The sequence below is a fragment of the Pinus tabuliformis genome, chromosome X (assembly GCF_031772625.1).
Source record: "Pinus tabuliformis cultivar Carrire ecotype Pingquan chromosome X, CPIR1, whole genome shotgun sequence".
In the NCBI taxonomy this organism is placed as follows: Eukaryota; Viridiplantae; Streptophyta; class Pinopsida; order Pinales; family Pinaceae; genus Pinus; species Pinus tabuliformis.
Window position 1 is genome coordinate 1,252,839,287 of NC_142308.1, and position 15,693 is coordinate 1,252,854,979.

Genomic DNA, 15,693 nt, shown 5'->3' on the forward strand with positions numbered 1-15,693 from the left:
ACTCCAAAATAAGCGATATAGAAGAAGCAAAGGATCTAGATACCCTCAAAATGGATGAACTCCATGGAATTCTCACTGCCTATGAAATGAGGAAAGGTGGCCCAAGCTCCAAAGATGCAGCATTCAAGGCCTCAAAGTCAAAGAAGGGGAAAGAAAGGAATGACTGTAGTGATGAGTCAGATGTGGAATCCGAATTGGCTCAATTTGTACGAAAGCTGAAGAGAGGATCTAAGCTTAAAGGCAAGTATCCTCTTATCTATTTTAAATGTGGTAAAATAGGTCATTATGCAGCAAAATGTCCTCATAAACATGACAGTGATGATGAAGGAAATTCTAAAAGAATGGCACATAAAAAGAAAGGGTTCAATAAGAAAAACTTCTTCTCCAAGCAAGATGAGTCTGATGAGGATGAGTTTATGGTCATCAAAAAGAAATCAGATGAGGAAAGTGATCATGATGAAAGCCAAGAAGCATTATTCATGGCACTCACAGATGATGATGACTCAGGGCTAGAAGGAAATGTAGATGAACTGTTAATAAGTGCCATTGAAGAAAATGAGAAACTATGGAACAAAATCATTTCTCTCAAAGTGGAAAACGAGGAAATAAGAAGGAGAGAAGATCTCTTGGAAGCAAAGCTTAAAGAAAAGGAAGAGACTTGTGAAGAACGTGAGGCTGAAATAGTGTCTCTGAGAAAGGAGTTGGAGCAAATTAAAAAGGGCTGTAAAAGCTCTCAAATACTTGAGACTATTCTGAAAAATCAAAAACCTCAACATGACAAGTCTAGAATAGGTTTCAAAGGAGAATCCTCAAGCACTAAGAATAATGCGAAAAGCTATGCCGATGCACTTTCCTGCAATCCAAAATATGAAAAATTATGTTATCAAAAGTGTATCCCAGATCCCAAGAATGAAGAGAGAATTACTCCAAAGAAGAATGTGGAGTCGAATCATGGACACTACAACAAATACAAACCTGTACTCCACCAAGGGCCCATCGCAAATCCAAAGAATGAGGGAGGAGTAATTCCCAGGAAGGAAATCGACTCAAACTGTGGTTGCTTCAACAAGTACAAAACCATCTTTCTTGGACATTGCTTTCACTGTAAAAACTTCGGTCATCAAGCTAGACATTGTATGGCTTGCAGAAGTGAAAAGACAAAGCTAAAGGACCGAATAATCAACTCATATGCCCCCAAAAGGCAGGGCCAAATCAAAACGTTCAATTCATTTGATCCCTTGACCAAATTTGATCTGATTTGCTCTTTCTGCTACAATAATGGACACTATGAACAAGACTGCCCACTCAAAGGAAGAAAGACGAGTAGCAAGAACTCCAGCAAGGACAAATGCGGCCTGGCTCTATATGCTCAAAATAATGAAAACCAGTGGTTTATAGATAATGGGTGCTCCAAACACATGACAAAAGACAGAAGGAAGTTTGTCTCACTGAGTAAAAAGGAAGGGAATGTGTCCTTTGGAAGCGGATCAGGCATAATTGCAGGAAAAGGAATAGTTACTCTGATCAATGGAAAAGGAAAAGCTCAAGATGCTCTGATAGTTGACGGGCTCAAGCACAACCTCCTGAGTGTCAGCCAAATCTGTGATCAAGGACATAAGGTCATTTTCAGCACCAAAGACTGTGAAATAAGGAATTCTGCCTCAGGGAAACTTGTGGCAAAAGGGGTGAGAACATCAGACAATATTTACATTCTGAACAAGATTCAAGAAAATAAATGCTACTTAAGTCAGACATATGAGAGTTGGCTGTGGCACAAGCGACTTGGACATACAAGCTTCGAAAATCTGATCAATATCAGCAAGATCAAAGCTATACGAGACATCCCAAGGCTGTCCAAACCAAATCAAGTAGTGTGTGGTCCATGTCAACATGGAAAGCAGACCAGAACCAGCCACAAGACAAAAGAGCTCTATACATCGAAGCCCTTGGAGATCATCCATGCCGATGTGTGTGGGCCAACTAGAAATCAAGCACTCCAAGGAGAAAGGTACTTTGTGTTATTTGTTGATGATTATACTAGAATGATGTGGATATATTTCATAAAGTATAAATCTGAAACTTTTGAATGTTTTAAGAATCTAAAAGCCCTTTTAGAAAATGAAAAAGATTCAAAAATTAAGTGCCTCAGAACAGGCAGAGGAGGAGAATTCACATCAAACGAGTTTAGTGAGTTCTGTAATATTCATGGAATTAAAAGGGAATTCTCAACTACCAAAACACCTCAGCAAAATGGGGTAGTTGAAAGAAGAAACTGAATAGTCCAAGAAATGGCAAGAACTATGCTATTAGCAGCAGACTTACAACCTAAATTCTGGAGAGAAGCAGTAGGAACAACTGTCTATACATTGAATCGAACTCAATTAAGACCAAATTGTGAAAAAACTCCTTATGAGCTATGGAAAGGAAGACCTGCTTCAGTGAAGCACTTCAAGATCTTTGGAAGCAAGTGCTTCATAAAAATAAATAATGGTTCACCAGGAATGTTTGATTCTCGGGTTGATGAAGGGATATTTCTTGGATACTCTACACGGAGTAAGGCTTACAAGTGCTATAATTATCGACTTAAGAAAATAGTGGAAAGCATTGATGTAAAGGTTCATGAAGATCTTCCAGTAAAGGAAAGTGAAGAACATGAAGATGACTCTCTCATTGAAGAAGAAGAACCTAAAGAAGAAGAAATAGATGAGGAAGAAGAAGAAGAAGAAGAAGAAGAGGAAAGAGAACCAACTAATACCCCTTCTAAGACGAAGTATGTCCAAAGACACCATCCAGAAGAGAAGATCATTGGCGATAAAGATGAAGGTGTGCAGACCCGAAGAAGGATAACAATTACACCCAAGAGAAAAGTCATTGCCCACCTATCTATGATAGAACCAGAAACATTTGCAGAAGCAAGTAAGGATCCTCATTGGGTAAAAGCCATGGAAGAAGAAATGACCAAAATTGAGAAGAACAAGACATGGGAGCTGGTACCTCGTCCAAAGGACAAAAACGTAATAGGAACCAAATGGGTGTTCAAAAATAAAATGAATGAGGAGGGACAGGTTATCGGAAACAAGGCAAGACTTGTCTGCAAAGGCTATTCACAAATTGAAGGAATTGACTTTGAAGAGACATTTGCACTAGTGGCTCATATGGAAGCTATCAGGATGTTCTTGGCATTTGCTTGCTCAAAAGGATTCAAAATCTATCAAATGGACGTGAAATCAACATTTCTAAATGGGGAACTCAAGGAGGAAGTCTACATGGAGCAGCCCGATGGTTTTGATCTAATAGCAAGAAAGGACTTAGTTTGTAAGTTGAAAAAGGCTTTATATGGGTTGAAACAAGCTCCTAGAGCTTGGTATGCAAGACTGGATCACTATCTACAACAACAAGGCTTCAAAAAGGGAGTGGCTGGAAGCAATCTATACATAAAGACAAATCAAGGTAAGGTACTAGTTGCTCTTGTTTATGTCGATGATCTGATTTTTGCTAGTAATAATGATGAAATGAGCCATGAATTTTCTCAAAACATGTCAAAAGAGTTTGAGATGTCAATGATAGGAGAGCTGTCCCACTTCCTTGGACTTCAAATATCTCAAATTAGAGCAGGATTGTATATATCTCAAACCAAATATCTGAAAGACATGCTCAAAAAATATGGAATGGAGGATTGTGCACCCATGAGCACACCTATGACCACAAACTGCAAACTGAGCAAAGATGATGACTCCCCTCTAGTAGATGCAACTCATTACAGGTCAATGATTGGAGCCCTTCTATACTTAACAGCTACATGACCAGACATAATGCAAGTAGTAGGAATGGTGGGAAGATTTCAATCTGCTCCCAAACAATCCCATTTATTAGCTGTAAAAAGAATTCTCAGATATCTGAAGGGAACTTTTGATTTCGGTCTTTGGTACCCAAAGGACTCAACACTGATTGTAATTGCATACACTGATGCTGATTGGGCTGGAAGTATAGATGATCAGAAAAGCACTAGTGGAAATGCATTCTTCCTAGGAGACTGTTTGGTATCCTGGCTCAGCAAAAAACAGTCATCCATATCATTATCCACAGCCGAAGCTGAGTATATTGTTGTAGCAGACTATTGTTCTCAGATACTATGGATGAAGGAAGCTCTAAAAGATCTCGACATATGTACAGATCAACCAATTTCCATCTATTGTGACAACACAAGTGCTATCAGTCTCAGCAAAAATCCTGTGATGCACTCAAGAACCAAACACATACCAATCAAGTATCATTTCCTCCGTGAACAAGTAGCTGAACAAAACATCGTCCTAGAATATATTAGTACTAAGGAGCAGATAGCTGATATTTTCACAAAACCTCTTCCTCGAGAAGCATTCAAACATCTGTGTCAAAAGATGGGGGTTATTTCTTTATTATCACTCAAGTTCATTCATAAAGATGTAGCAAGATAGGGGGGGCAATTTGACAGGGGGAGTCCATATGCATCCCTTTGCCATTGATGTCAAAGGGGGAGAAAGTAGAAGAATATTGCCATCAATAACAAAGGGGGAGATTGTTGGACACAGATTGTCATTGATGTCAATATGGCAATATTCGAGGAGCAGATAGAGACGAGAGGAGCAGACAGAGCCGAAGAAGAGGAGCACACAGAGCCATCGGAGCAGGTGGAGAGCGAAGCAGGGGAGCTCTGCGATTCTTTTTTGGTGGGAAGCTGAAGTTGCTTATTCGTGTTTTTGATTCAGGAATACTTGGTTTTTAGAAAACCATGGGTAAAGAGAAGACCCACATCAATATTGTGGTCATAGGACATGTCGACTCTGGCAAGTCCACCACTACTGATCATCTTATTTACAAGCTTGGCGGTATCGACCAGCGTGTGATTGAGAATTTTGAGAAGGAAGCTGCGGAAATGAACAAAAGGTCATTCAAGTATGCCTGGGTTCTTGACAAGCTTAAGGCTGAGCGTGAGCGTGGTATTACTATTGACATTGCTCTCTGGAAGTTTGAGACAACCAAGTATTACTGTACCGTCATTGATACACCAGGACATTGTGACTTTATCAAGAACATGATTACGGGTACATCACAGGCTGATTGTGCTGTTTTGATTATTGATTCTACCACCGGAGGTTTTGAAGCGGGTATTTCGAAGGATGGATGGCAGATACAGCACGACGGGCAGATCCAACGGTCGCGGGCAATAAAGATGCACGCAGGTTAACGAGCGGGAGGGGCGTACTAAAAGGCGGTTTCGCGGGCTAGCGGTATCCCCCGCACCACCCACAGGAGGATGGCGGTATCTGTATATGGCCGCGTGATCCAGTCACATTACGACGCGTGGCAGATGAAAATCGCTGCCCCTGTAGGTTAACGCATATGCAGATTGCGCGATCGGGGCTTGCGACTGCAGTCCGATCGTGTGACGGATGGTTAGATGGCGAGGAATAAGAATGATGTTTAACGTGCGAGAAAAAAGGATTGTGACCATTGGATCATGATGATCAACGACTACAATTGCGAATGCGGCAGAGGCTAATATGGGCGTGATTACATGGGTTTTTGGAATAAAATCGAAACGGTGGGGCAAAAGGGTGTTTCTAAACTTTTATATTAGTTTTCTTAGATTTCATTCCTTTGGTTTTCGGGTTGAAATGGAAATGGTGGCTTCCACCATGATGGGATTGTCTGTTATGACAGGATCGTTTCATGAAAATCATCATCCTTCTGTGGTGGTTGATGCATAGATCTGATCGAAGATAACCAGCACCTATGGCACAGTTAGATTGCCTTTCGGAAGATTTGGAAGCAATTTCTTCGAATCCACTTCAGACTTTGGCCAGGGTTCAGCCTTACAATGTCAGAGTGCTAGGAATTTGCAACCAGTTAGAGCTACTACAACAGAGGCCCCTCCTAGAGTTCAAAGATCCTCGGGAAAGGAGAGAACCAAGATAGGAATAAATGGATTTGGTCGTATTGGGAAGCTGAAAGATCAAGCGAGTCAAAGGAAACGATAGCGACTGAGGAGGCAGCCTAAGCATCGGTGTAAGCAAAAATGAATGGACAAAGGCATGGGAATGTATAAAACAGTAGAAACAGAGAATTGTTGGTGCGGTTATGGTGGTGAAGAACCTGAGGGTGAGATAGTAGAAGCATCAGAGGCAAAAGAGGCAGAAAAAGCAGCAGAGGTTGTAGAGGTAGCAGAAGCAGTAGAGGTAGGAGAGCAGGAGTGAGACAACCTCAGCTGAATAGAGTGCAGCAGCATACCTGTTTATACCAAGGTTGGGTTGGAGCCTCAGAATTGAACGGGACTGAAGTCATTGGGGTAGGTGCTCCTAAGTGTAGAACCACTACAAAATAGAGTTGGTGCTCTGGAGGTTGGAGCCTCATTGAAGTCCAAGTTGGAGCTTGGCAACTATTCATAATCTGATTTATACTTATATTGTATTTATTTCTTTGCACTGTCTTGAGTTTTAATAAAATCATTAAATTCAGCTGTTGATTTCTGTGTTCTGTGTATACATATACATATCTATATAGGTTGTTGGCAATCACTAGAACAATTAAAAAATAAATAGTAAGAAATACTGATTCACCCCCACCCCCCCAGTATTTCCAACATTCGGAACTAAGGTTAACTTTCACGTTTCTCGAGCAATCTATCTGGCATCATGCGCATCTGGCATATTTTGGGAGGTGTACTAGCACGAAAGTTATGTAAAAAACGGACCCGATAGAATTATCAATTACGGTTTTTTATGCTCATCGGGTCCAATTTGCTTGTTAAACGGTGTGCTTCTTGGCCACCCGAAATGTCTCTCTTCCATTGGATCTTTGGCTCCGGATCTAACAAGGAGTTGTTTGTTAAGCCATTGTACAATACTTCTTTTTCCGATTGAATAGAAGGTTCTGCTCTTGCCTTAGCAAAAAACAAAAACAAAAAGACAAACTACTGATGCTAATGACTACTAAGTCTAATTGCTATAACTAATTATGCAATGTCAAAGTTCCACAATGAAAGATACATACATGTCAAAACTAAATTATGCAACAAAAACGAAAATAACTAAAATAAATAATATTAATATAATTCATAACTCACAATTTCATGCAGGAAGGAATTTGGTACCTTTTCCCCTTCTTGCTTGCCCAAAAAATAATTACATTCCTATTTATACTTAGAGAAGGGGAGATCGATAATTCTCAAAAACTAATTCCTCTCCCAGATTTTTGGAAAAAATTGAGAAAAAATTCTCTTTTTAGGAATTGTTGTAGCAAACAACAACCCCCATTAATTTTTCTTCATAATAACAATGTGGACTTTTTTTTAAGTGAATAATTTAAGCTTTAAATAAACACTTAGAGCTTTAATTAGGCATTAAAATAATAAAATGTGTTTCTAAAAGAACCACCGTAGCCTTAATCAAAGTCTTCAAAACCTTTGAAAAAGTACAATTTTTTCTAAGTTACATGGGTAACCAGAACCCCAGAACACCAAAGCTCTTAAAAAATTAAATTCTAAAACTTTTCGGGCCCGCAAGTATTTGGGCTCCACATCATCACTTTTATGAAACAATGCATTCAGCAAGTTTTCTCACACTCCCACTCGTTCAATAATATTTCATTATAAAGAAAAGTCCCCCATTTCCGCTTTTACGATCACTCTGCACGAAGGACCCGCAACCTTGGAAGCCTGTAACAATTTCAAAATTAAATTTGCAATACCTTACGGGTATTCAGTCACCCGAGTTCCATGTCACCCTAATGTTCTCATAAGTAATATGGCCCTCTTTCCCCGTTCAAACACATTTTTCGCTTTATTTTATGATTTGTGGTCCCTTTCCGCTCTAATGTCCTGCGTGCACGGAAACCCATAAAAATTTATAATTACCAATTTATAAAGACTTACGGGAATCTTTTTTTCAGGGAGAAATCCTCATATGGTCGAAGCTCACAGATTACAATCAATATGGCCGAAGCCAGCAGAATTTTTTATACGGCCGAAGCCAACAGAATACGGCATAGCCGTTACAAATATCGTCGTAGCGAGGGGGGCCACAGTGAACGCCGCCACAGGAATCGAACACGGCTAGGGGGTGCGAAAGCCATCCGGGAATCTAGGCTTACGAGAATCTAGGCTTCTAGCATTCCCTCTCTTATTTAAACATCCCATGCCTCTTTTCCCCGGAACATTATTTCAATGCATTACAAGATTTTCCCCCTTTCGAGCTATTATACCACTCTTACTCTTACTCCTCTATTGCCCGAATAATCAAAATCCAAAAAAACTTTAATTAATTCTAATTCTGAATCCTTATGGTCTCTTTACCTCCCAATTTTTGACATGGCATGCATCATTCCCCCCCTTACTATTTCTTTTCCAATTAATTTAATGCTTTCATTTATGGTTTGCGTTGGCACAATTATGGTTTAAAATTAGTTTATTTAACGTGTTTGAACTGTCATTTTACAATTTTATTTTATTGTTCCCTGTAATAGGTCTTCTCTGCAAACTCTTCTTCTCTTCCTATAGTAAATCTATGATTGCTATTGCCAATATGAAATGAAGAAGACTAAGGAAAAAGAGAAGGCTCCCGTGCAACAACCTACTGGTCCATTCAAAGAGAAAGTAGATGAAAAGCATTCAGGTGCAGTATGTTCTCGGATACAATTTGTATTAGAGATTCAAGGTATTTTTCATGGGAAAACATCTACAAATTTTTCGAGGATGAAGATCCTCATGTCACAATGAGGACAGTGGTATTTGATGATGAATCGCCAACCTCAGAAACAACCCCTCAAGATGCAACAAATTCCTTCTTGCACAAAATTGGAGCGAGGCCCCAGCTTTTTCCATACATAGATATGGTCATATGGGTAGTGGAAAATGTGAATATTACCGAGTAGATGTTTCATACATATAAAAGCACCATGATTGGCTCATTATCAGCAAAGGACCTTCAAGCCATGTACCATTTGCCAGAACTGCAATGCATTTTCAACAAGCAATATGTACAAGAATTCATCAAGAAGCACGGGGAACTAGATGAGTCTATAAGAGAGTGGAGGAAGGAACCAAATAAACATAAAGCTGAGGAGGATGGTAAGTAATCAATAGACTCACTTGCTACTCCTTTTAGTCAGATTGCCACTATTCTTTTCAGATTGCATGCCTATCCCAACATTTTTGAATTTCCTGATACTTGGGTTTCCTTAATTTATGGGGCATCTGAGGGTTATATTTTTTATTGGACCACCATATTATCCAATAACCTAGCCAAGCACATTCTAGATTTCCACACCTCCTGCAGTGTTTCTGAGAACAAAATCTCCCCATTTTACATGTTAGCCTACATTATGGATTGTTTATGCCTTTCTCTTGATTTCCTAACTATGGGATGGAAATGGACCCCTTCTGATCCTCTTCCAATTCATATTTATCATAATGTGCTTTGGGAGTCCAATTATTTTGACCATTTTATCAAATTTTCCACCAATTCATCATCCCTATCTATGAAATCATATTTGAAACCAAGCCTCCCAAAATGTTCCCAGAAGCCATGGAAAACCTCAAGAAGATTGGGAATTGGTTCGATGAAGAATTATTTACATATATCATAGTTTTGGGTAGCTACACGACACCCCATGTCTTGCCTCTTTACATTCATGACAAGCTTCTATGCAGGGAAGTAGCTTACAAGACAATAGGCCATGGAATCACCAAGGCATTGAAAGACAATAACAAAAAGGTTTGGCCTCAATTTCCTCTATCTTTCGGTATTTTATCCCTGGCCAATTATGGTCATGCAGAGAAAGAGTTGTGACCTATTGAAGCATTGAAGTTGGCCACCATCCTAGATAAGGAATATGATCCTAGCGGAGTAACAAAACATCTTTCCTTAGCCACTGGTATAAGAAAGTATCTTCACGAGGAACATAAATTTGATGACTTATTTGTTGAAGCATCCTCATATAATACAATCTTAATTAGTGTGGATGAATCATTGTCAGTGAATGAGCGAGAATAGTTTTTCACTTTCAAAAATTCAAGATTAGCTCCTCTACCTATGGACTTATTGCAACTTCCTTTAGAAAAATGTCCATCTCTGGAAAACACAAAGGTTTATACTCAAAAAGAGGTTTCCTCTCAATTGTAGCAAGTAGGAACATTAAGTTCTTCATCCCCTAATGAAAAGGTTCATATAGTAGATCCAAGGATGGAAAGGGTTTGACAAGAGTCAGTTCAGATCCCGAAACAACCAAAGCAAGGGAACAAGAAAATGTGATCCTAGGAGGAGAGACCAATTCTAAACAGAAAAATTTGTAGAGTAATCCCTCTACTATGCAAAATAACATGCTAGAGTAGACAATATCTAAGAAGACACCAGTGGCCACTCAGCCTGAGGTAGAGATTTTTCCTACTAATCCTACTTTTGAAATCTTCTACAATATTGAGGATATTCCTCCATGGATATATTTAATAGCCTAATGCACAAATTTGTAGTTAAGAAGGAAAAAAGAAGAGGACAAGATCAATCCCAGGCTTTAGTCCCAGGAAAAGCCCCTCAAGCCATTTCTCTTGAAGTCCTCTGGAAATGATCATCGGCTGCCCCTGCTGATGAGCTTGAGAAATTAATTCAGTTTACAAGTTCCTATGCCTCTACAACCATTAATAAAGCAATAAATGTGCAAGAATTGTTGAGAGAAAAATATGAAAAGATAGCCACCATTGAGCAAGGAGTCATGAAATAAAAGGAGAAATTTAAAGCACACTAGCAAACATAGCTGAATTAGAAGGATATCACATTGCTAAAACTGAAAAAGTAGTTTAGTGCCCTTCAAATTCAACATGCAGAAGAAATAAAATCAAAGGATGGATAACTCAGAGATTCACAAAAAAAATTAGAGCAATTACAGGCCGAGACCCCGCATCTAGCCAAATTTAAACAAGAAGCTTATGAGCTTAATGCTAAGCTCCAAAAGCAAAATAACTCTTTTGTGAGAAGTTGGGTTTGATTCAAATTCAATGCAAGCTGGGAAATACATTAACTGATGATTTAGTGGATATGGTAACATATTATGATGAGACCAAAAAGACCTCAATGAGCTATTGAAATGGTAGAACAGTACCGAGGGAATGAAATATGACTTTCCCAAAATTGATGAAATGAAAAATTCATCATTTTCAAAGGTTGAAAATTCAAGATTTGTTTGGTGGAGAAACTAACCAATGATGCACGAGAGTTATCAAATTCCATGTTTGAATCCATCAATTATTCATTTCTTGAATCAAATCTAATTCCTAGTTGTCCAGAAGATTCCTTGCCATATATAGACATATTGCTAAAATATTGGCTTGAGGAGGGATCATAATTTGTTAAAAGAATTGACCAATTAACTAAGGTTAATATTGAACTTAATTAGAAATTCTTAGTCAAGCCTCATAGTCATTGGATGGTTCTAAAGGAACTCACCAATAATTCCATCCAAATGTTGCCACCTTTGAGAGCATCTATCTTCAGCTACCAAATGGACATCAAGCCTCGATCTCCTCTAGAGCTCGTATTGATAAGTCATCGTATTGGCCCATGATATTGTAACAAAGCCTATTTATAGCTTAAGAATATTCATGGTAAAGTGGAAATGAATATCCATGGTTAAGAATCTTATTACATTTTTTTTAAATGCATATATTTATTTTATATATTAATTCTTTTAATAATAATAATAATAATTGACGTTATAATTGATTTAATTTTTATGAATTTTTAATTTTAGCAACATGAGATATATCATAAAGTAAATTATTCAATACTGTCAAATATATTGTATCTCATGTACCTCTAAGGGTACAAAGGCCCCCAAGATTTCAAAATCCAAGTGACCTAGTAATGGAAGAAAGGGAAGTACAAGAAAGAAATGTGGATTCACCTCAAATTCTTATAGATGAACATTTGACCACCTTAGAGTCTAGAAAAATGGGAGATATCCAATTGTTCTCATTAGAAGAAGAGCTTAGATAGGAAATCCAAGAGCTCATAATGAAAGACAACATTATTCAAACAAGAAATTAGTTGACTAAGACAAAATCAAAGGGTCCATAAAAACACAACAAGACAAGGAATCAAGGAGAATCATCAACCATTAATACATATGGGTGAAAAAATCAATGCTTTACTCCAAGAGTACTGAGTAAATTAAAGTTTTAGAATCACAAATGAAATGATTTCCCCAAATTAGCTCTCTACGAGAATCAACAAATAATTAACAGGTTTGATGCTTCAAATAAATTTTAGTACCCAAAGCACAATCACAAAATCCTATTACTTAATCATAAAAATAAAATGCATTCATCAATAAGGGACTCGAATGGGGATCCTGTGGACCAAGAATAATCATAGAGGTGCCTCGAAAAAAGAGAGAAAATACAATCAAGCATAGGATTTAGAAAACATGTAATAGTTCAATAAAGTCAAAATAATCAAATACTAAGAAGATGGTAGAGAACTACTTCAAAGTAAAATAAACACTCACAAAATTGTAGAAGGAATACAAGTGGAATGAACCCTCCCATGTAGCTATTGTAGAAGAAGTTAAATAGAATCGGCTCCTCAACTTTTTCATTATCCTAACTGCTCAGGTAGTTATTTTGGATCAATGAATTCATTCATGAATTTCTTGAGCCATTCTCCATTGTCTTTTTTCATAGGTGGGATAGGTATATATTGCTTTACTCTCAAGGTAAATATTTCATCGTCTATTTCTTTGGCATCTGACTATAGTTGTGTAATGTTAAACATCTGGTCATTATTATCATTGACAATCGTAGCTAGTCACTTGTTGATTTGAGCTTCAAGAAATTTGGCTAGATTGTCGAAGTTTCCCCCAAATGAAACTCTAATAGTGTTATATTTTTCTTTTAAAACATCCTTAGGGATAATCACAGTCCCTATCATTCAAGGGACTTTAAGGTATTCAACACTTTTAATGGCTTTAAATAAGCTGCCACTTTCATGGCCATCAGTGATCAAACATTCAACAAGGTCCTTTTTAAACATTTTAAACCTAGCAAACCATCCTACTTTGATTTGTTTAATTTTTTTAATTTTTTATTTTTTGGGTGGGCAGGGGGTGGGGTGGGGGTAGGTAGACCTTCTCGATGTCTCTAAAGTTAACTAAGAGAGTTAATTTTATTGAAAATTTATTCAAATATTCTTCAACAAATTATTGACCATATTCTAGGTGATCCCTCAATAGATACTCAACAAAAGATTTAATTGAAGAGTGTTTGGAGTCTTGCATGGAGAATTTCCTTATTGACGTTTTACGATAAGTATCACCACCCATAATTAGGAGATCCATAGAAGAATCTTGGATTTATATAGTTGACCAAATATGTAAATAAACAGTGATTAATATATAATGTTATGTAAATAAATAGTAATTAATCTATAATGTTATGTAAGTAATTAATCTATAATGTTAACATTATAGATTAATTACTATTTATTTCCATATTTGGCCAGTTAAATAAATCCATGATTCTTCTATGGATCTCTTGATTATGGGTTGTGACACTTAGCTCGAAACATCATAAGAAAATTCTCCACACGGGACTCCAAACACTCTTCAAACCTGGGAAAACATAATAATATTAATTCTTTGGGATAAATTTCTTAGTTATAGAAAAACTTACCAAGCTTCCTCTATGATTTCAAGTTTCTTATTAATATTCATAGTGACATATGATCTTATTTCTATTAACAACTATTCTATTTTCCTAATCATTTGGGGTGTGTTGGGTGTTGTTGTCACTTTTGCCACCCAAATGGATAATGGAGTCATAAATGGGGGTGTTGGATAAATAGCTTATTCAAGCCCATGCATTCTTCTATTCAATCTCAAGTTTTTTTTCTTACTTTGTTACAGAATCAGTAAGATCATCCCCTTTGGTATGATGTGGTTTCAGAAGTATAGAAGATTGAATTTCTAAAACATCAATTTCACATTTTACTTGACTAGCTACTTTTTTCTTCTTTGTTTGCACCTTTTCAAATTGAATTTTTTTGGTAGGCTTATCATAATGGGTGTCCTGGATGGTCAATGATTTATCTTCAAATGAGGTAGGCTCTTTAAGAGCCAACTCTTCAATAATATTTTAAGCTTCAACTATTTTGGTCATCACCAATTCTAGGACTATAGTGTTTTCTACCACCATATCCATGGGTCCTTTTGCATTTTGCAACCATTTTTTACTCAAACTCTTGCTTTTAGATGATGTGACCACATGTAACTTCTAAATAGAAACATGAGTGGGTGGATCCTCCTCATCGCCATAACCGAAATTCTAGACATTCCTATCTCCTCTTAGCAGAATTTCTTTCCTTTTATTTTATGTAGAAAAGGAGCTTCGACCAATTTGGGATGGTTGAGTGGGATGCGAACTGGTGGGCCTTTTCCCTCTTTTATTTATGTTTCATTTAGTGTTGGTGCTTTATTTAGTAGTAACATCGTAGGTCAGGATAGTAATTCTAGGGATTTGGTTCTCTCCACTCTCTTCTACAATCCTTGTAAACAAATTGGTGTATCTCATAATTTCCAAATGACGAGAAAGGATGCCATCAAGGTTGAATCCTTGGATGGATTTAGCTTCAGTCAAATTAAAATATTTAAACTATTCAATAAGTTTTATGAAATGGGCATAATTTCGCATATTAGCTTCTCCTACATTAAAATGGAGTGTAATGAATTACCTTTTATTTTTCCTCTCAATTAAAATCAGTCATGGGTAGTACTATATGCATAATTTGGAAACTAAGTATCTATCAAGGATGAAATTCATGAGAAATAAGGGTATTCCTTGAAATCCATATGTTCTAATGTGGGTTTTATCCTCTCACTCCTCATGTATCCCTTTTCTTATCAAAATGTCAAAAAATATGTTGCTTCATTGGAAATCCTCTTGCACTTTCCCTGTCAGCATATGATTAAATTCACACAAAAATTATCCTAAACTTGATAAATATGGAATGGGGCCTTATCCTTCCACAATATGGGATACCAAACTTGATTTGGCTTTGTATCTATGTTCATATTATTTTTACAAGATAGTGAGTGGAAGATATTGCATGAAACTATCACCATAACTAGATTGGACATCATATAAAACTTCTAGGTCTTAGGGAAATTGACCAATTGATATGAAATATCATTGGAGATTACTTCCCCTCAAAAAAAATGTGTATCTCTTTTGAAATAAAAATAGATAATATATAGTACTAACCTAGGAAATGTTGCAGTTGATTCATGCCACATAACTTGGGCAAAATGTTGGGAGAAATCTTTCTGTGGTTTAGAAAAAAAATAGAGATATATAAAGAAACAATATTTGATGGGATGGGTGAAAAAGGAAATGTAAATTATTTTAAAATATTCATCATTCACCTTATGAGTGTATGAAAGAGTTGGATTCAATGAGATTGAGCTTTATATTTGGCTTGGGAAGATTCAGAATTCTTCTAAAGGCCTTGGGAGTAAGAAGTATTGGATTATTTTTTGAATCGGGTCAAATAGTTCTAGTCTTTGAATCAAATTTTCTTGCACACCAATTCACTATTTCCTTGAATTCGGATAATTTTAGAACGCTTGCAAAATTTTCCAACCCCATGTTCAAAATTTTATTTCTCTATCTCT

The 15,693-nt window shown here is 37.1% G+C and overlaps 1 pseudogene; it reads left to right on the forward strand.

Annotated features, from left to right (window-relative positions):
- Window positions 1–4,683: 4,683 nt before the first annotated feature.
- On the forward strand, window positions 4,684–5,224 carry LOC149144538 (elongation factor 1-alpha pseudogene; annotated as a pseudogene).
- Window positions 5,225–15,693: the final 10,469 nt, after the last annotated feature.